Source organism: Leucopleurus acutus (assembly GCF_964270905.1).
Source record: "Leucopleurus acutus genome assembly, chromosome: 3".
NCBI classification, from domain to species: domain Eukaryota; kingdom Metazoa; phylum Chordata; class Mammalia; order Artiodactyla; family Delphinidae; genus Leucopleurus; species Leucopleurus acutus.
Window position 1 is genome coordinate 166,351,833 of NC_139145.1, and position 21,917 is coordinate 166,373,749.

Here is a 21,917-nt window from a genome sequence, read left to right on the forward strand (position 1 = left end):
TCCTTCTTTTGGATTTATTGTTATTATTATTATTGTTATTCTTTTCCTTGCTAGTTTGTAAATTATGTATTCTATTTTCTTTCTTTCAATAATTACTCCACAAATAAAAATATTTACACGTAAAACAAAAAAAAAGTCCAAAATCTGATTCCGTCTATCTTTCTACTATTTCAGTAAGTGGACCTAATATTCTAACCTGTTTTAGTGTTTACTGGTCACCTGAAAATGTTCATTATGTTAGTTAAATACTATTACTACAATAGTAACAATTCTTCTTCACGTGTATTTGACTGGAATTCTGCTTCTGGTCATAAAGAAACAATTAGTAGAAGATGGGAACTTATGGCATAAGCAAATGTAAACATGAACAAATATTGGATATGATGCAGTCATTTTCAGGCTTTGGCCAACAGGTTGTGCAGGACTTGATTCTTGAGAGAAAAGAAGCACATGAGGTGTCTCATATTTGTCTCAGCTTTCAGCCTAGGTGTGGTTTCCCAGCACTGACCCAAGGAGAGAAAGTGGAGCTTTGTGAGGGAAGGAGCAGATATCAGAGAAGAGGAAAATGTAAGATCTGCATAGGATGGTCCCTCAGGTCCATCTGAGTGCACCTGAGGGCTGAGTGCACATGCACAGGAAAAGACTCCCAAAGGCTTCAGGTAGGACAGCTGCTGTGGAACTAAGAGTTGAATGGAGATTCAACTCCACAGTCAGAGGTCATGTGGTGCTGAGTGATGTTGGAGTTCTGGTCTCTCCAGAATGAATCAGCCTAGCTGAGCACAGTGGACATTCAGTTGAGACCCCAGAAAAGCCACATTTTGGAAGTAACCACAGCCAAGAGTAAAAGTGATGTCTTAGTACTAAGGAGAAAAACAGAATACACTGACACTATCACGCATGAAATCAAGCCTGACTCTGGGGTGTTTTCGAACCCTAATAACCAGTTTTCCGATTCTCTGGATACCAACCGGGTGCTCAACAAGTAAATTCTGACAGTAACTACCCAGAGTTATGATAGATCCCACAGCTTAAGCGCTCAGGGCTGCAAGACTGCTCCTCATTTCAGATGCCTACTGCAAGTCCCGGAGTCACCTGTACTTCTAATCAACGAGCTATAAATCGGGGGTTCCCACAACCTCTCCTCAGGTCTAATTTGCTAGAACAACTCACAGAAATCAGGAAAACACTTTACTGTGACTCATTTATTGTAGAGGATACAGCTCAGGAACAGCCACATGGAAGAGATGCACAGGGCAAGTTACATCTTGTGGCATACAGAGTTTCCATGCCCTCTCTGGGTGCACCAGCCTCCCAGCAACCAGTGTGTTCAACAAGCCAGAAGCTTTCTGAACCCTGACATTTAGGGGCTTGCATAGGAGGGTTATGGAGGTTTCATTACATAGGCATGATTTAGTAAATCATTGGCTACTGGTGATTATTAACTCAATCTCCGGCACCTCTCCATACACCCCCCACCAAATTTGGGGGCTGGGGCTAAAGTTCCAAGCTTCTAACCAAGCCTTGGTCTTTCTTACAACCAGTCTCCATCCTGAAGCTGTCTAGGAGCTGGCCAAGGGTTGCCTAATTAGAAAAAAGAGGCATGCCTATGAATCACCCTTATCACTCAGGGAATTCCAAGGGTTTTAGGAGCTGTGTGCCAGGAGCCTGGAACAAAAAAACAAATACATATTTCCTGTTATACCACACTGAGAGAATCCAGATGTTCCACTTGTAGCTCAACTATCTGTTAGAGAAAAAGTTAGCACACTTTATAGGGGAACAGCGTAATCTGCACTCCCTGCAATGAATCATTAACAAATAGAAAAGTGTAGAAATATGGTAGATTAAATTCAACCTTATTAAAAATTACAATAAATATAAGTGGATTAAACATTCCATTTTAAGGGTAGAAATTGTCATATTGTGTAAAAAGAAGACTCAAATCTGTCTACAAGAGTTACACTTGAAGCATAAGGTCACAGATATTCTGAAAATAACTTAAAAATTATACAGGCATAAATTGTTTCATTGTGCTTCTTTTTATTGCACTTTGCAGATAATGGATTTTTTACAAATTGAAGGTTTGTGGCAACCTTGCATTGAGCAAGTCTGTTGGTGCCGTTTTTCCAACAGCATTGACACACTTCATGTCTTTGTGTCACATTTTGGTAATTTCTGCAATACTTCAAACTTTTTCATCATTATTATATTTGTTATGGTGATCTGTGATCAGTGAGTTTTGATGTTACTATTGCAAAAATATTATGATTCGCTAAAGACTCAGATGATGGTTAGCATGTTTTAGCAATAAAGTATTTTTAATTAAGAGATGTGCATTTTTTAGACATAATGCTATAGCACACTTAATAGACCACAGTATAGTATAAATGTAGCTATTATATGCACTGGGAAACCAAATAAATTTGTGTGACTCACTTTATTACGATATTTGCTTTATTGCAGTGGTCTGGACAAAACTTGCAATATCTTTGCGGTTTCCTGTGTGCAGATTTTTTTAAATTAATGAAATCTAAATTGACCTTTTAAAAGTTTATATTTAGAGCTTTCCTAGTCTCTCTCAAATATTCTTCCCTAGGTCAAGATTGTAAAAATATTCCCTTATAACAAGGATAATGCAGCAACTGGACTTTTCATATATTACTAGTGGGAGTATAAAGTGATATAACCATTCTGGAGAAAATTCTGGTAGTTTGTTATAAATTTAATCATACATCTACCATATGACACAGCATTCTACTTCTAGATATTTACCCAAGAGAAATGGAAACATTTGTCTGAAAAGAGATTTGTACCAGAATGTCATGGTAGCTTTATTAATAATAGCCCCAAGGTGAAAACAATCCAAATGTCTGTGATGATAAGCGTATTGTGGTAGAGCCATAGAATGGAATATTGCTCATCAATGATATATGCATGTATGTATGTATATGTATGTATACACACTTCTGAAACATACAACAACATGGATGAAACCTCAAAAAATCATTTTGCTGAGCAAAAGAGCCTGAACACAATTTATTTATGATTCTGTTTATATAAAGTTCAAGAACAAGCAAAACTACTCTCGGGTGACAGAAATCACATAGTGGCCGAGGCATGAATAAAAAGAACATGAAGGTACTTTTAGATGTGATAGAAATGTTCTGTGTCTTGACTCAAGTGTGAATTATCTGGTTGTATGTATTTAGCAACTTATCAAATTATATACTTAAGATCTGTGCATTTCACTTTAGGCATATGTTATCTCATATTTTCAAGAAGATAATTAACTACTTTAAGAAATTGAGTTTGACCTGGAAAAAACAAAGAAATGAGAAAAATACTTTTGAATGCCCCCTTGTCTGACTTTTAAAATTTTCTAGTTTATTTCCTCTCATTTGAATCCTACCAGGCTTCCAAGCCCATTTCAGATGGGAATTACACTAAATTCTAGGAATTACGCTAGATATAGATGGGTGCATTCATAGAGCAACTATCAGAAATGATCTTGCCTCACAACTGTTTGTATAAATGATATATCAGCAAACATAAATGTACACTGCTTAAGGCAAATAATTCACCTGTTCATTCAAGAAAAAATAATTGAACTGGACATTGGGCTGAGTGTTGTCAAATCTAAGAAAAGGTACTGTCTTGGGCTTCAAGGCTCCTTTTGTTTTGAATGAATTTGTTCACTAAATGGATCTATTAATAGCATTTATTCCTCAACATTTATTTTACACAAAGTATTACCTACCATATTCAATAAAATGTTCCCATGCATTAAGGATAACAATGATGTCTAATAGAATATGGCTCATGACTTCAAAGATCTCACAGTTAATGTTCAAGTCAAACAATTGAATAAGGAATTACAAAAATTTAGACCTGTGCCAAATGCTTACATAAGGTTAAAAGGAGCAGACTGGGGAAATGCCCTGGAGGGAAGGACTTTTAAATTGAAACTTGAAGAGAGAATATTAGGGTAAACCTTACAACCTTGCAGTATTGCTGAGATTCCGCTCCTTTTGACCTACAGAAATGGCAAATCCATATGACTCAAGCTAATACCTACAAGAGCACTGTTTCTAGCAAGAGGACCTGGGGAAAGGCCCCCAAAGAAAACAAAGTATGATGCATTCAAGGAACTGAACAATTTAATTCAGTTCTAGTAAGACCAAATCCTAGGGTGAGAGTTGAAACTGCAGCACAATGTCAAAATTATAGAGTGAGGCAGCCATTATTTCAGAATGGCAATGAGAAGAAACAAACATCAGAGAGAGAGAGGAAAAAAAGCACAAAAACATCAAGCCTGAATTCAGGAAGTGATGCATTTGGCCATCACATCTCCTAAGCTTGATGTTCTGGAAGGTCTGTTACAGCTGCATAGAGAGAACCCACTGAACAGGTATCATGAGTCCTTATTCCCATGGTCCCTGTTCCAATTCTATCTGTAGAGACATTTATGAGCTGGTGCTCCTGCTTTAATGGACCTGCTGAGACTGGGAAGCTGTGATGCACTAGACAAATAGAAGAATGATGCCTGGAAGTCTAGAGTCTCCGCTTACTCTTCTATAGGACTTAGTGACTCATTTGAAGAGCATATACTACATTAAGAATCTTTGCGAGAAAATAGCCTACCAATTGTGCACAACCTACCAAAATGAATTTTTTAACTTTTTATGAAAATGTGAAATGATTCTAAAATGCTATCTAGTTATACTCACCATGTAATGATAATATTGAAATCATTGTAGATCTATACATTCTTTTCACTTATTCTTTGTAAACTAGATAAAAATGCGACTTCTTTTTATTAAAAACTATTGTAATTTTTATTACAATTTTACTACAATTGAAGGACTTCAATTTAGAAAATTCTAAATTCTGTACCTCTTTTCAAAACACATCTTAGCAGCCAATAATGCTAATTCTCAGGAAATGTATTCATATAGCACAGTGTAAACTTGTAATTCACTAATGTGTCACTTCCTCCCATTAGGAAGCAACCGTCATTTATGGAGAGCTTGAGAGCAGAGTGCACAGAGCCAGAGGGCTTAAGTGACTTCAAGATGTTGACTGTAATGTTTTTAGGGCCTTGACAACGATGAGGGATGTCAGGTTTTTTCGGTTTAGTGAGTTTCCCACTGAATACAGCAATTCAGCATAGCACAGGGAGACAGGAAGTAAGAGCTTTCTGGTAATGGATTCTGTTTATTTGTTGGTTGTCAGTAATTTGACTTCACTCCTGATCCACTGCAGAACAGCCGATGAACTCAGAATGCACCACTGCCATCAAGCTACTGTAAAACACCTGATGTTCAGACAGGCTTTCCTTAATGCATGTTTCTTTCTTTCTTCTTTTTGCTCTTGTTCTTGACCTCTGCAGTGATTATATTCCTTGTTATCTGTGAAAGGTCTGTTGAACAAAGCTGGTGTGTCAATATGAACACTCATACATACAAGTTATTTTCAGGAAATATGTGTTATTCTCATTTGGTGACAAAGATATAATAATGCCAGTTTCACCTTCTTTATAAAACTTGAAAGTTTATTGTAACTTGTGGATATGGACATTCAGAATATGTTTGTTATGTTAACTAGCAAATAAAAAAGATGAATGCAGTAATTTTTTAAAAAAGAAAAAAATTACTTGAATAATAAAATAACATTCTCTTGGACGATGGTTTGGAGAAGAAGATTTTCAGCTACTTTGAAGATTATAAACATCTATATGGCAAAAGTCATGGAGTGAATAAGAAACAACCCAGGCATTTATGTCATTTAAAATATAAAGCATTGAGGCTTCCCTGGTGGCACAGTGGTTGAGAGTCCACCTGCCGATGCAGGGGACACAGGTTCGTGCCCCGGTCCGGGAAGATCCCACAGCGGCTGGGACCGTGAGCCATGGCCGCTGAGCCTGCGCGGCCGGAGCCTGTGCTCCGCAACGGGGGAGGCCACAACACTGAGGGACCCGTGTACCGCAAAAAATAATAATAATAAATAAAATAAAATATAAAGCATTAACTTGGTGAGTATTTGAATTTTAAGTTCAATAGGATTATCAGAAATACTTTAAAAATATATTTTGATTAGTATGCCATTTAAAATGTACTTATAAAAACATATTAATTGGAAAATTGCTTTTTGTATTATCAATCTTCAGATTCATTGTCACTAATTGTGAGACTAATTGTCAGAATCACTAGCACTATTTAAATTATTGCCAAATTTCATAAAATCTGAGACACTTTAAATATGCACCATTATTTTATATACAACTAAGAGAGAAAGGAAAAGGGAAAAAAAGGAAGAAAAGGAGGGAAGAAAAAAAGAAACAGCAGAGTAAAGGAAGGGGAGGGGGGAGGAGGAAAGGGAGAGAGAGAGAGAAGGAAGGGCGGGAGGGAGGAAGGAAGAAAGGAAGGAAGGAAGGAGAAGGAGAGAAAGAGAAAGAAAATTAGGATGCAAACTGGGACACAAGGGTTTTTTTTTTTACTTAAAATTTTGTTTCATTCCTATTGGAAAAGCTCTTTTAGATTCATCTAGATATAGATTTTTTGTTATCATATATTATTGTACGTTCTTAAAAATGAAAGTACAAGCTCCATAAGTTGGTGAAGTATTCCCAAAACTTTTCCACAGTCTCTCTTATGATTCACTTTTGATGCTCTGTCATCAGCATCTTAGTTTTCCATGCACAGCCATCCTCAGTGACACTAAAAGTGGTGAGGGTACAGAACCTTTTTAAGAAGGGTTTCATGGTTGCCTCTGTGATTGTCTTTCCAGCTCTTGTGGCACATCCTGCAAGTTTTCTTTTCTTGATCTCACCAGAATATGTTCCTGGAAGGTTTTCAGATAATAGTCAGAACTGATATTTCTTCCTCAAAGTCCTTCAAGTGGTTTTTGAATGAAACACAGCAGGCCCAAGTTCCCACCTGTGGCAGGACTTGAGAACAGTGTCATGACCACCATCTGGCTGAAAGTGATTGTAAGAAACTACTGGCTGGAAGATGCATTCTGATTTCAGAGATGTTAAGATATGAAAAGTGTGCATCTCAGAATTGTTGGAATGCAATAATTTTATCATTCACTTCTTTTTGTCACTCTTATTGAGTTTGTATAGTTAAATTAAAAGGTGTTAAATGTCTATCTTATGGGGCTCTACTTTAAAGCTCATCTGTGTAGGACAGGTTAAAGGCTTTCCTATCTGTAGGTTTCTGTGGCTCATAGGTCAATAAGAACAAAAGTTACCTCTTGAGATGGAGAGCTGGTGAGTTCATTGGGGGAGACAGCATGATATAGGTTTGAGGTAACCTCTGCGGTGACTGGGACAGAGAATCCAGAACAAAAGAACCTTTAACAGATGCTCTGGGGATGAAAATGGGGTTGTACAGTGGCTCTAGTCCATGTTAGTATGGCACTTTTCTCTGGCAGCATTCAGCAGAAAGGATAGAAGCAGAGACGTGGGGTTAATCAGAGGTAGAGGTTTTATAAAGCAAGCTTCGAAGGTAAATCTCCTAAGACCCACACTGCTCTTACTTAGTTGAGTTTTGTACGACCACTGCAAAGGGTGACATTGCAAACAGAATTAAGGAAAGAGCAGAGAGGTAAAACCACTTCTTGGTTATATTTCTGCGTAAGGTGCATATGGATTAAAACAGGAAAAGAATATAAATATAGATTTTAAAAGTTCAGATTTGTCTTGCTTCACCTGCCAGTCTTCTTTGGCTGCAGTTCAGTCTTGTGCCAATTTATAGGTGTTCACATTTTGTGGAACTCTCTCTAAGTTCTGTAACCGTTTCAATGACTGAAACCACAAGTGTGTGTAGTGTTTACTTCCCAGGTAACCATATATGAAATGTGTGAGAGCTGCTTCCGGCTGCTTCTAGTGCATTTGAATTGATCTCATTTGATTCCTAAGCCCTGAGTGAAAATAATCATTCAGTATAGGCAAAGGCTTCTGCCATTTGGATTGTGATTTCTTTCAATCAAAAACACATAACCTTGGGCCGAACAATGAATGCCTTCCTTAAAAATTACCTCTAAATATAATTTATTATAGAATGATTTTAAATTAACTCAGAAGGATTAATCACGACAAGAATGAGGAATAAATTTCTCCTCTTGCCTTTCCTCTGTATTTACAAATGCCAGTTGTTATCTATCCATATTATGGAAATCAGAGGTCTCCTGGGTGATACAATAGCTTTCTTTTCCATCGAATATATAGCCCTATTTTGTAGGATGTGGGAGAGCTTTGGTACCGTATAATAATGAAAAATCCAGGAAATGATAGTCACTGACTGAATGGAAGAATCTCAATGTTATTGTTTTTTTTAATAGGTTAGACAGTACCTGTCTTAAAAAAAAAATAGTAGAAGTTCTTTTTTATTTTTTAATCCAAAAAACATGTACGTTTATTTTAAATCAGTTTGGTACATGATACAGATTGGTTTTGGAGTTTTTAATGAACTGAAATAGAAATTTCTAAATACAGCAGTGTCTGTGCAACAAATATCTGTAAGGTAAAATAAGGGATTTTAATAGAACTACAGTCTACCTGAACAAATCAGATGAAAAATCTGCAAAGGTTTCTGTATACCTTCGGGATTAAAAAGAACCCCCAAATTATTAATGGCTCAAGATACTAAACAGCTAAAGGAAGAGGGGAAAAGGCTGTGAGTTCTGTTGTAAGAGCTCTTTTTGTAAAATCTAATTCCATATTATCATTCTGTTAGAGCAGTATTCAAAATTACAGAAGATGAGAGGCTTCATCAGCTATATTTTCACAAAAATAGCTATAGTGTTAACATTAATGTGTGGCAAGGTATTCCTGTCTAGGTAAATGACAATTATAACATTGTAGCTAATTTTTACCACTTTGGGAGAATGGAAATTGTGTATATTTTCAACTGAATCTTGTATCTTAAAGCACTCACTAAAAACTAATAGCCATGGCACTATAATAAAATTTGTTGTGCAGTACCAAAAATATTACTACTGAGGGAAACAAAAATGTGAGATAAGCCTACCTTTCCCCAAAAACCTTTGAAGCCAGAGATTTTAAACAATTAAGGCACTTGAAAACATTAGGTATATATACCAGTGTGCAAGTAAAACAAACTTTAGCTGTACCAGCAAGTAAAGGAGAAACAGTAAATCTTCATTTTAAGAACCTTTTATTATCTAAATGTAAGGAATTTTGGCTTCAGAAATGGACCAAAGCAACTTGTCATTTCTTACTATAAAATACTGAAAACCAAGTGCTAAACACAGCCGCTATAGGCTAGAGAAACTAAAACAAAAAACCTTAATGACCTAGAAAAGCAAAAGTTCATTTTAAACTGATTTAAGCCTCTGAACTAATGCAATGTGTCAAAGGCAGGGAAGAAGTATCCCTCTAAACCTGAAAAAACTAGTGCTTCATAAGGAAACTAAAAAAATAAAAGTATGCATGCTTATCATACTACAGGAATTGAAACTGAGAAGAAGGAAGGGTGGAAAAGGAGAAAGAAAAAGTACAATCTATTTATCCAGGGCAATCATCATTAAAAATCTACAGTAATCCGATCAACTAAAATTTTTTCTGAAATTACACTGCTCACATTTGCTATCTTAAAACGATTGTCTTATTTAAAGAGTTAATAAATGATTCTAAAACAACTTCTTTCTTTCTTGCCTTATAGAAGTTACTTTTCCAGAAAGCTTGGTGGAAATTCTTTTAAGGTACAACAGTGTTAGGATAAGTTTTTGAAGTACAAAGGAAAATATAATTAAATCAACTTTATACTTTTTAACAGCCATAAGCAAAATGTTGGGAGGTTCAGTAGATCAAGGCTTTCGACTTTGTGTAACATCCTTTAAGTTACTCAGGCTTGAAATAAAGTAGGTAAGTTTTCAATTAAATAGTAACATTATGGTATCTAAAAGCAGGTTTACTACTGCTCACATCAACAGTTACATCCTCAGTCCAACCTTTCCCTTCATTAATGTGAAAGAACAAATCACCAACATTTTAAGTTACAGTCTACCTTTCAGTCTGTCTTTTAAGTCACTGTTCTTTATTTTCTCAACGATATAAGGTGCTTTACAAGTATCAACAATAACCTGCTACACTTTAAAGTTTTGTATACTTTCCCTTCATTTCTTTAAATCTGGAATGTAATTCCTTGTGTGGCATCTTTTTTCTAATGTAGAAAAAATAACTTATCAAGCACAAAATTCCACTCTAAGGATACTAAATTTATAAATTTATTCCACTTTTTGCAATTATAGCCCCAAATCCACCTGATTGCTGCTCATTTGGCACATTTTTCTCAATTCTGGTCACTAAACTATATCCCAAGTTAGCATGAAAAAAATGTAGCTTTCAGGCTTTAAAATGACTACATTTGAATTGCTAAAAGAGTCATGAGGTCATCTGCGCAGGACAATGTTTTCCATCACTTATAGAGTTACATTTGGCATGTCAAGAAGAGAGAACTTAATCACACAGCAGCAGCCATTTAAAATAAAAGAAGACAGCCACAAGCATTCATGCAGAATATTTTAAATATTCCCGTTGAGCAAATAGATTTAACTGGTTTCTCTTCAAGGGCGATGCTCCTATATGCATCCTCTGAAAAATTAAAGATCCTAGAATAGCGTCTCCCATGTGGCACATCTTGGAAGAGAATATTTTGGTTTCAGTGAGTTACACACCAGTCCGTGTTAATTTAGCGGGTCTGTTTACAGAGTGCGGTAGTTTCGATCTTTCGATTTGCGGAATTTATAGAGAAAGAAAATTACAGCCTGCACACCCAAGACAAGGACAGTTCCTTCAACGAAACTGGCTGCCCCAAAGGTAGACTTGCGCACAGGTTGTGAAGCCGGAGTTGAAGTGGTATCCGTTGTACCTGATGCAGTAGCCGTGGTGCAGGCTGTAGACGGGGAAGGCGGAGTTGTGGTTTTTGCTGCAGTATTGGTTGGCAGTGGTGTGGCAGGGAGCCCAGGACAGAATTCTGTGCTGTTCACCCCCTTGCCATCACGAACTGTGGGATTATCTGAACAGTAGCTTTTACCTTTGCATTCTGACCCCAAACGGGTAGCGTTAGCAACGTTAGCATCAAAACAGGAAACACCGTGCTCCGGCTCTCACAGATTTCTGGGGCTGGAGTGGTGCCCGGCGGGAGCGGCGGCGGCGGCGCCAAGGCTGTGCTGGCGATAGTCGGTAAAGCCGCGAGTGTAGTCGCGCTCGCGGCCGGGGTGGTGGTGTGAGCCGCGCTCATCCCGCAGAGCGCTGCCAGACAGCCGGCGGCCGAAAGCCGCGGTCGCCGGAGCCCCGGCATCGCGGCCGATGCGCTGGCCTTCGAGCGAAGGCTGGGACACCCAAAGTTGCGTCCGTCCCTCAGAAGTTCTTTTACTAGAGGAAAACTAGAGGCCTTACCCCTAAAGTGGAATAGGATGTCTAATGCAAAATTATTCATTTAAAATTTGGGAGAGGTGCTAACCCAGTTTTTTAAAAGCATAGAAAATGATGCATTTTGCATATTGAGGAACAAAACCTAGCTTTATTTTGATGACTTCCCTGAATAACCCAAGATAATCAACTGATAATCGTTGGAATTTATAGCTTCAACAGGTTAGCAAGAAAATATACAAAAAACAATGCTTTCCTGTAGACTAGCAATAACAAGATAAAAATAGATTGAGAAAAGTTTCACTGGTAAATATCAATATATTATGAACAGATAGAAATATAGTACTTTACCCATGATTTGAGAGGTAAATCTGAGAGCTTAGTAGCCAGTCATGGGTCTGGAGCCAAGAGAGTGTAATAAAAATACCAGCTTTGTCACTCACTGGCTATGTGATACGAAGTCATTTAATGTGAAGAGCCATCTCTGTGCTTCGGTTCCCTATCTGTGAAATGGAAATAATAACAAGGCCAACACCAAAGGGTCACGGTGAGAATTAAAGTAGTTAATATTTGCAAAGCATTTAAACAATGTCTACAGTGTGGTCAGTACTCTGTAAATATTACTTCTATTGACAATATAAAACTTTACTGAAGAACATAAATAAGTAATTGGATAAAAAATAATCATAATACTGAATAGGAAGACTTAGCATTCAACACTGTCAGTCCTTCCCAAATAAATCTAGAGATTTCATCCAAATCTGAGCCCAGTCTCAACAAGAGTTTTTATAATGGAAGTGATGCCCTGTAGTCATACAACGGCACAAGTTCTAGAATCAGACAGCTTGGGTTCCTTCCTTAATGGTTCCAATGATTGTTCTCCTAATCTGTAAAGTCAATATAATGATGAAGTATGTCTCATAAGATTAAATTTGATGATTCATGTCAATAAAGCCTTTGACCCAGTGCCTGACCCATGGAAAGCAATTTGCAAGTAAAAGTTGACTGTTATTAATATTTGGGGGGAAAAGTGTTTTACTAAAGAAATAATTGTACAAGAGTAGAAAAGTGATTTTTTTTTTTTTAATAAGGGAAGGAGGGAAAGGGGCAATGACTCAGGGAGATTATTCTAGACAGGGAACTGCGTTCTCTTTCTACAGCAGTTAGAACAGTGCGGCACAGGCTCAAAGATGAGCAGGTGAACAGAGCTGAAGATGAAGTATCTAAACAGATGACAGTAATAATCTACAGGAGGAATTAAAGATCTGCTCTGTATCAGTACTCTTTTGAGCAGTTTACATGTAAATTAATCACAACACTGAAAGATACTATTGTTGTTACCCCTGAATTACAGAGGAACAGGGAGGTTAAGTGACCTGCCCGAGGACTAGTGAGTGTCAGTGTGGGGTTGGATCTGAGAAGCTGGCCCTAGAGTCCACACTCTTCTCCACGCCCTAGGAGATTTTACTCTTTGGTAGAGCTGAAACGTTAGATCACGGGAGAATATTTAAAGAGTTTGATAAATAGTGCTAGGATAACTAACCAACTGGAAAAAGAAATATATATATATATATTGCCTTACATCCCAAATTGATTAAAGATTTGAGCATGCTAAGTAAATCTAAATAAACTTGGAAGAAATCATCATGGGAAGGACTTTCCAAAGTGTAGGAAGGTGTAAAGCTGAACCCAGATGGATCTGTTGATTCCTCGTTGAGAAATGGATGGGTCTTCATTGGCATCAGTTAGCAAGAGTCGATAAGCTTGGAGAAAGGGGCTTTTGAAGCAGATGTCTGTGCAACCATCCCTAAAAAATGAGAGCTGAGGCATGGGGATTAACAGGGCAGGACAAAACTGCCTGGCCTTGGTGGCCTCTGTATGGAGAGAAAACCCAGGAAGAATCTAATTCCATCCAGTTCAGTTCATCTCAGTAACATGAGCACCTGCTGTGTGCCCTGTGTAATGTTGCAAATACAGTGTGGAAAAAAATCAGCACTTTCTCTGTCCTCATGGGGCCAGTTTACAGTCAACTGAGAGAGACAAAAAAATTGTGTAAGAAATTATAATACAGTGTGTTAAGTGCTGTGATAGAAATTCAGGCTGTTTTGAATAAGAAGGGCACTTAATCCAGATTTGGCACTTACAGAAGGCTTCCCAGAGAAAACAATATCTAGGCTAAGATCTCAAAGTTAAGTAAGATGTAGCCAAGCATGCCTGCCCCTTTTCCTATGCCTATTTGTGACCACAACCATATTTTATCCAGGTGGCAAAGGCAGAAACCTGGACTTCTAAGGAAATAGGCAAATAAACAACCAGATATATAGGCTCCAAATCAGGAGCAAGATTGGATGGATGTGTAGAACGCAGGCCTCATCAAGCCAGCTGCTAGTGATGGAAAACACGTGAGAAGAGATTGTCAAGGGACAGGGTGTAGAGTTAGCACAGGTCCTAAAGCAGCATCCCGAGTCACCACCAGTTCTGGGACAGACAGAGAAACCCAGAAAGTATAGTGGGAAAGGGGAAAAATCATATAGAAAAACACTAGGAGAGTGAGGTGTCCTGGAAACCAGCGGAAGAGGATTTCAGACTTACAGGAGAGGTGAAGTGAGAGCATCACTGATGAGCAGAAGGTTGGTGTGAGAGCTCAGTCCGCAGAGGAGTTCACGAGGAAGCCAGACCACAGTGGTCAGAGTGATGGATGGAGAGGAGGGGCCAGGTGACTGGGGACCTAGAAGTACTGTAGGGAGAGCTGGGGTTGGATTCCCCGCAGCATGGGTTCTCAGGAACAGCAGTCTGTGCATCTGGGCTATTTTTCCAGCGGAAATCAAATAGTTGGAACTCAGACATGGAGAAGGCAGACAGCCTAATTGGATGTTTTGCCAGACTAGTAATGAAAGGAAATGGACAAGGGATTTAGAGGTCCTTGAGGAAAGCTGGCTGAGGGTTTTAATACAGCGGGGAGTTCAGCTAAGGAATGACGGGAGTGAAGAGTACTAGAGATGCTGGATAGGCAGAAACGGTGATGGGACAGGCCAGTCGTCACGGGTCGAGTCGCCCATGAGCACAGGAATGATTTTACCAGACCTAACGGATTGGAGGTGCTGGAAGAATAGAAGGCTGAAGTGGACTAGAAGACAGAAAAAGAGAAGGCTGTTTTTACGAGGCTCCCCTGGACTTTGCAACCTGGGCACACGCTGCTTTGGCATCCTGGAGACATTGTGAGGGGGTGTCGGGAGAGACGGTCAGTTCTAAGGAGGAGAGTGCCCAGTGTGCACGGGGACCAAAGAGACCAGACCCCAAGTGTCAACAGCTCTGTGAGCATGGAGGGACAGCACCTGGGACCAGGATGCACCTTTGGCATCTAAGGGTTTGACTGCATTAGGAGGTCAGGCAGCGTTATCCTTGGACGTCCTCAGGAAGTCTGGGTCAGTAGGCTTATTCCTCTCGTGAGCTCAGGAGGTATGAGACTGCGGAGAAGACTCCTACCTCAGCAGATCAGAACAAAAAGACAAATTGAACAAAAATATTATTAAATATTGAATAAAGAAAATTGGATCCCAAGAAGTGGACAGCCTAGAATTTCCACACGTTTGGCAAAATGTGAATTGAAGATCATTTGAAAATACATGTCACAAGTTTTAAATTAGGACATGAGTAATTCCACTGCGGGAAATTTATTCTGAGAAAAACGTTCTGGCAATTTGGGTTTCAAGGTCTGTTTCAGTGAAATGGTTAAGGGAGGGTTATAGAAAACTGACCCTCCTGGATTTAGATCTCAGCTTTGCCGCTTACTATTCTTGATGACCTTGGGCAATTCCTCTGTCTCTCTAATTCTCACTTTTCATTATCAGTAAAATGGGTGCATTAGTACTGACTACTTAGAAAGTTTTGAGGGACACTATGATGACACTTATAAAACCCTGAACACAGAAGCTGAGGTATCACATGGTAAGTCCTCAGTTTATTTTAATCATGCTAAAAAAAGAAAAAAAAAAAACAGAGGGAGAGAAGAGAACTGAGAAAAAGAAAAGGGGAGAGAAGAAATCATTCACAGCCTACTGGTGAAATAAAATACAGTGTATTGAGAAGATGAATACTATATTATATATTTATGCATATTGACAAGAACAATTGTGGGAAACAGATTTTTTAATTTTACGAAAGCAGATTATGAAACTAGATAAATAGCATGATCCCATTTTTTAAAAATTTGAACATGGTTAATTTTTATAAAATAAGTATTTATACAGATGTAGTTTTTTTGTATTATTTTCATAGGTGGTGTGATGATTATTTTCTTCTTAATATTGTTTACTTTTCTGAATATTTTATGGTAAGGAGGTAATACTTAGATGATCAGTAAGCACACGAAACTTTTTATTTTCCTGTTTCTAAAAAGGAAACTACTACAAGTGAGTGAGTAATACAGAAATGTGTCTGGAAGTGCTACAGACTTTTTCTTAATTACTGCACCAGAAGAGAGTCCCAATCTATTGAAAGACTATAATGATTATCATTGACATATTCAAATATCTCAATGAAGAATTGTTCATATATGGTTTAATTTAGCACAAATAACTATAGGAAATGATTTTAATATCTCTTCATTTAAAAAAATGCTATGAAGAGCAAAATTTCTGGGTATAATGTTATGTTATATATACCTGTTTCATGTTCTGCTGGGTCATAGTATAATAAATATATGGAAGGAATCATTATAGCTTGGAGTTTGTATATCAGAGAAAATTAATAGTTTGCTTCTTGATGGTTTTATAACACATCTACTAGGTTTTTGCCATCAAGCTAAATTACTTCTGTCATATCTCTACTTGAAAAACGTACCCATTGAGTTTATTTTAATATTTAACCTCAGGTTGATTTATAGGTGACAAGTATCAATTATCTAATTTTATGCATGAAGGGCCAATACAATGATAGACAGTCATGACTGATGTCCTCTGTCATTATGTATTTATAAAACCAGCAGAATTTAGAAAAATACATTATGGGGTATCATTCACACAATTTAAGTGTTGCTGTAGTTAGAAGTAACAATTACAGTTGTTTACCTAAAACATGTTCCAGATATTTACAGCCATAAAATAAGTTAATGTATTGCCGTACATATTACACAAAGTGACACTTTGGTATCTGTGTTCTCTATCTGGCATGACGTGTTCCTATCAGCCTTTCAGATCCTATTATCTAGGTTGTTTTCACTTTTTCCTATTGATCCATTTATTGATTCAACTATTAATGAACCTTTTCCCACTGTGGAGAAGATGGCCAAAAGTAACAAAGTTGGACTGTAGACTAAGTGATTTTCTTGTACTTCGTACACTGAATATTTAAGAAACAAAATCGAGGGGCTGCTTCCCATCATCGGCCTATCTTGTGTATTTGACAATTGGAGTGGGTCATTTTTTAACATTCCCTCCTCTAGACAAAAAGTTATTTCCAATAATAATTATGAAATCAGATGAATAATAGTTATGACCAGAGAAAAGGTGAAATTGAAAATTTCTTTGATTGTACTTTTATGTATATTCAGGCTGGTAAAAAACAAGCAAATATAATGGTAAAAAGGAAATATGTAATTGTTTCATATTTCTTAGTTACATTAGTGCATTTTTGAGGAAAAATATAGAAAAGAAACATATTGCTTTTTGGTGTCACACAGTAATAGATAATATTACAGTTTAATCAACTATATTTCAGTAAAAATTAAAAAATAATGCTGCAGTTTAATAAGTTATGATATAAGATGAATAACAATTTAAAAATAATTTTCTAAAGTTGCAGTTGAAAACAAGTAAAATATTACTTGTATGAACTAAAATTTGCACACACACAATTACACCTTACAGTTTGCAATCTGTTTTGCTGTTTTCAATTTGAAACACAAGTAAAATGCCAAGAGCTTACATAGAATATAACTCAAGATCTACTTCTTTGCCGTTATAGTCACTATCCTATCCTGACTTTGAATCTAAAGCAGTAGATCCGCAATCCTGTAGTACCACAAGGATTGGAGACACAAACTGAATCCAGAGCAAATTCAGGCAATCTGGATCATTACAGACTTTCTCCTGCAATGAATACCTGTGGCTGAGTCGGCAGCTTTAGGGGTTGACTGATAGCAGGAAGTTATACTGTATATCTTACATACCATTAAAATTTCACAGTAACCACAGCAATCATTTAGAACTTAGACCAACAGAAGATTTAGGGGTTGAGAAGTATTTTATCTGTGACATTGCTTAGAGTTACTGGCACGTGATGTAAAAGAAAAGTATAGTGATTCCAGTTGGGTTTTTTTTTTTTTTTTTTTTTTTTGCGGTACGCGGGCCTCTCACTGCTGTGGCCTCTCCCGTCGCGGAGCACAGGCTCCGGACGCGCAGGCTCAGCGGCCATGGCTCACGGGACCAGCCGCTCCGCGGCACGTGGCATCTTCCCGGACCGGGGCACGAACCCGCGTCCCCTGCATCGGCAGGCGGACTCTCAACCGCTGCGCCACCAGGGAAGCCCCAGTTGGGTTTTTTTAAATTAAAAAATGTTTTTTAATTGAAGTATAGTTGATTTACTGTGTTGTGTTAGTTTCAGTTATCAGCAAAGTGATTCAGTTATACATATACATATATTTATTCATTTGTTTGTTTATTCTTTTTCAGATTATTTTCCATTACCAGTTGGTTTGTTATTATCATTAAATTCTCCACAAAGTGTATCTTTCTTGCCTGTACCTAGGTGCTCTCTCCCCAATGTCCCACTCAGGGGAACCCTGCTTCCTCTTCTTTTAAGACCTGGCAGGCCCCGCATCACCTCTTGGCCCTCACCTGCCCACCTTGCCTAGCTCCCCTGCAGGCCTTGTGCATGCCAGTTTGGTTTAACCTCAGGGCCTTTGCATTGCTCCTTCCTCTGCCTGGAAAGCTCATCTACTATTCTTTTTAAAAATACTTGATTAGCATTTCCAGCAGACTATATAATTTGTTATAATAATCATTATTTATTTTCTGCCTCCTGCTGCTAGTATCTAAGTTCCATGAGGACAGGCATTTTTGTGTGTTTTCATCACTGAAGTTGTCCAAACATCTGAGCAATATCTGATACATAACGGTACTCAATCAGTATTTGTTGAATAGCTACCCCTTGATTTTTACTATGTGTAACTGGGGTACAAAGTTGTTTTCAAAGCCTTGTGTCTTTTTTTTCACTTTTAGGAAAAATTTTCCCTGATCTTACATGTCAATCTTGTGCAATTTAATATCCACTGAGGACAGCAAACAACAATTACATTAAGCCTTATGAGAGAAGGATGTGATTGTATCATGCCCCATAAAGAAGAGGCTATTGGGAAGATAATGGGATCAATGAATAGCTTTATCATTTTATACATATGTTATTTTATGATACCTGAATGAATTCTTTGAATAACCTTGTGAGTGAGGGAAAAAAATTTTTTTTTTCCTTTATTCTTGTTCTGAGAAGGAAATAGATGCCAAAAGAGATTGAACGACTTTTCTGATAGGACATGGACAGTCATAGCAGAAGTGAGAGCGGAGTAGAGTTTATCTTGTTCCTGGACCAGTGATGTTTCCAGTATATGCTTTTAACCCTCACATTGCACACAGTAGGGCAAAATGTCTGAGAGAATTAAGAGGTACCTAGCTGATGATTCTATACTGTTAAAGAATCAAACTGTTCAGTAATTTCACATGGAATCATAAAAGGGGAGGATGGCTCGCCTTTTCCAAAATCCTGTACCTTGTACTCAGAGTGGGCTTGAATCCATTCATGGTTACCTTTAGAAAAACCTCTGCCCAACACCTTGAACTCAATCCCGCATCTCATAGTAAACACTTGATTTTTTAAAAATATAAATGCTACACTCAGTAAAAGTTAAGTACTTTTAAGGTTTGCTCTTAATGCTGTGTGGCTCTGGCATTTATCACTCCATTGATCAGCAGAATTGATGTGGTTCATTATCCCTTTATCACACCATTGATTGTCACAGGTGATTGGGCTCATTTTTCCTTATGGGAACTCTGTCCAAGAGAATGACTTTGATAAACTGAAATGACTGGTGTTCACCCAATGATGTCTCAGTAGCTAGGTAATATCTCAGTATCTAGGAAGCCTTAAAAATACAAATTTAAAATAAAATGATAGTAATTGCCGGTGCCACACTGCCTTATTACGTGCAAGATCCCTACTCTTATAGCTCAGATCTCTCATGCCATGTTGGTACAGGTGTTTGGTGAGGAAGGTATAGTGCTTTCTTTTATATGGCTGGGGGTGCCGTGTATGGGGAATTCAGGCCTTAATAAGGCGGGGCTGTTGAGGTTTGAACCCAGACATGTGTGACTCCATGTTCTGGTCTTGTAGCCATTATTCACAGATATAAAGGTATGCTTTCTTTTTCTTGTAGTGTAACGCTGTATCTATTTATAAATAAGTCCATTAAGTGCCAGGGATTCAAACTTAGTATGTAGCATCCCTAAGGCATTGTTAATTGCTAAGGAAATGTCCGTGATTTTTGCAAAGCTGTGGCAATTCCATTCATTAAGTGAATCTTATATAACCCTTAGTATAATTAGTGATGAAAAGAGACAGTCTGTGACTACACATAATTTATGTGCCTAATAAAGTCACCATTGGCCTTGAATTACTTATGTCTTTTCCCTTCTATTTTGCAATTTGTTGCAAAGAATTGCTTGTGAAATGATTTTTTTTTTTTTTACTGTGACATTCTGAAGAAAGTGTAATATCACTAGAGCAGTCAGATAGTATGAGGAAAGCATGTATCTTTTTAATATGATTTCTGAACAAGGAGATTTCATCTTCAGGCCTAAAGTTTGTTTTTCCTTTCAATATGCAGTGGTACCCAGGAGATTCTTCACTCTCAAGGCAGGCCTTGGGTTTTGTCTTTTGTTGAAGCAACATGTAGTATCATAGGTAATAACTCATTCAAGACTCTATTGAGAGAGATCTGAACTTTAATCAGTTTCTCTTTAGTTTCCATGCTGAGAAAAGGAAAATGTGTTCTGTGAAACCTTAAGCCTCTTAAATGCCCTGAGGAAAAATAGATCCTATGGTTAAGTAATTTGGGGAAATAGTACATATGATAGCTCTCCCTTGGAGATTATTAAGGTACATTAGCCTATTAGAGATTTCAATACATTTAAGTTTGCTCTACATAGAATTTTCCATATTATTGAGCAATGGATTTTTTTGTGTGTATGTAACAATGACTGATATCCAGTGGAACTAGTGGTAATAAGGGTAATATTGTATTAAAGACAAGATGCTGTAGCGGTGAGCCTATAATTTAAGTTAAGGGTATTCTTTTGGGCTATGAGACAGCTGATCTTTCATAACACTTAAGGATTGACTAAGTGTTGTATAATCAGTGCTTCTCAAACTTGACAGTCCATGTGAATCACCTGGTGATCTTGCTAATGTAGATTGATTGAGTAGGTCTTGTGGTGGGACTCAAGTTTCTAAATGTAGATTGATTGAGTAGGTCTTGTGGTGGGACTCAAGTTTCTAAGAAGCTTCTAGAAGAGCTCAAAGCTGCAGGACAGTACTCGGAGTAGCAAGAATTCAGATCAAGGCTCTCACCCCAGGCACAACTGACAATTTGGGCATCACTGTCGTGTGTGGTGTCCTGTACATAGTAGGATGTGTAGTCCCGTCGCTGGCCTCTATCCACTAGATGACTATGTAGCACCTCCTCACTCAGTTTTTTTTTTTTTTTTTTTTTTTTTGCGGTACGTGGGCCTCTCACTGTTGTGGCCTCTCCCGTTGCAGAGCACAGGCTCCGGACGCGCAGGCTCAGCGGCCATGCCTCACGGGCCCAGCCGCTCCAGGGCATGTGGGATCCTCCCGGACCGGGGCACGAACCCGTGTCCCCTGCATCGGCAGGCGGACTCTCAACCACTGTGCCACGAGGGAAGCCCCTCACTCAGTTTTGACAGTCAAAAACGTCTACAGACATTGCCAGATACTCCTTGGAGGAAGAATCGCCCTCTTTGAAAGCCACTGATTACGATAGTTTGTACTGAGATGATGTGCTGTCTCTGATTTCTCAAATCTTTCTTTTCAGTTCCAGTGGAAATGATTGGCCAAAACCAGGATATTTAAATTGTCATAGATCATAGAAGTGTTTTCTTCTTAAAGAGCAATAAGAAAGTAACCTTTTGCAAAATTGGGGTTACTGGAAAGAGAGTAGTCGGCACCCATGTTCTGTTCAGTTATAGGGATGGTTGGTGTGCAGTTAACGACTTTTTTCCAGGGAACATGTTTATAATTCAAATGGACTTTGTAGAACTGAAGAACTAAACGGGAATTCAGCAAATTTAAGGACGTATGCAGAGCTAACGAAGAGAATGAAGGCATCCAGTGTATTGCTAGAATACCAGTTATACCTTAGACTAATGCTAGCGCTTCTTGCTAATTTTTAAAGTGACAGTAGAATTGAGGCAAAAAGAAAAGATTAGGAAACATAATATAAAATGCC

At 38.0% G+C, this 21,917-nt stretch overlaps 1 protein-coding gene and 1 pseudogene across 3 annotated transcripts in view; one reads left to right on the forward strand and one right to left on the reverse strand.

The window, feature by feature from the left end:
• Nucleotides 1-21,917, forward strand: part of CTNND2 (catenin delta 2) — a gene marked incomplete at its 3' end in the record, with an annotated part of 926,199 nt that overhangs the window by 226,406 nt on the left and 677,876 nt on the right. The window lies entirely within an intron of this gene.
• LOC309960557 (sialomucin core protein 24-like) lies at nt 10,729-11,327 on the reverse strand (annotated as a pseudogene). Its single transcript has one exon. The product of its transcript is annotated as a sialomucin core protein 24-like (transcript).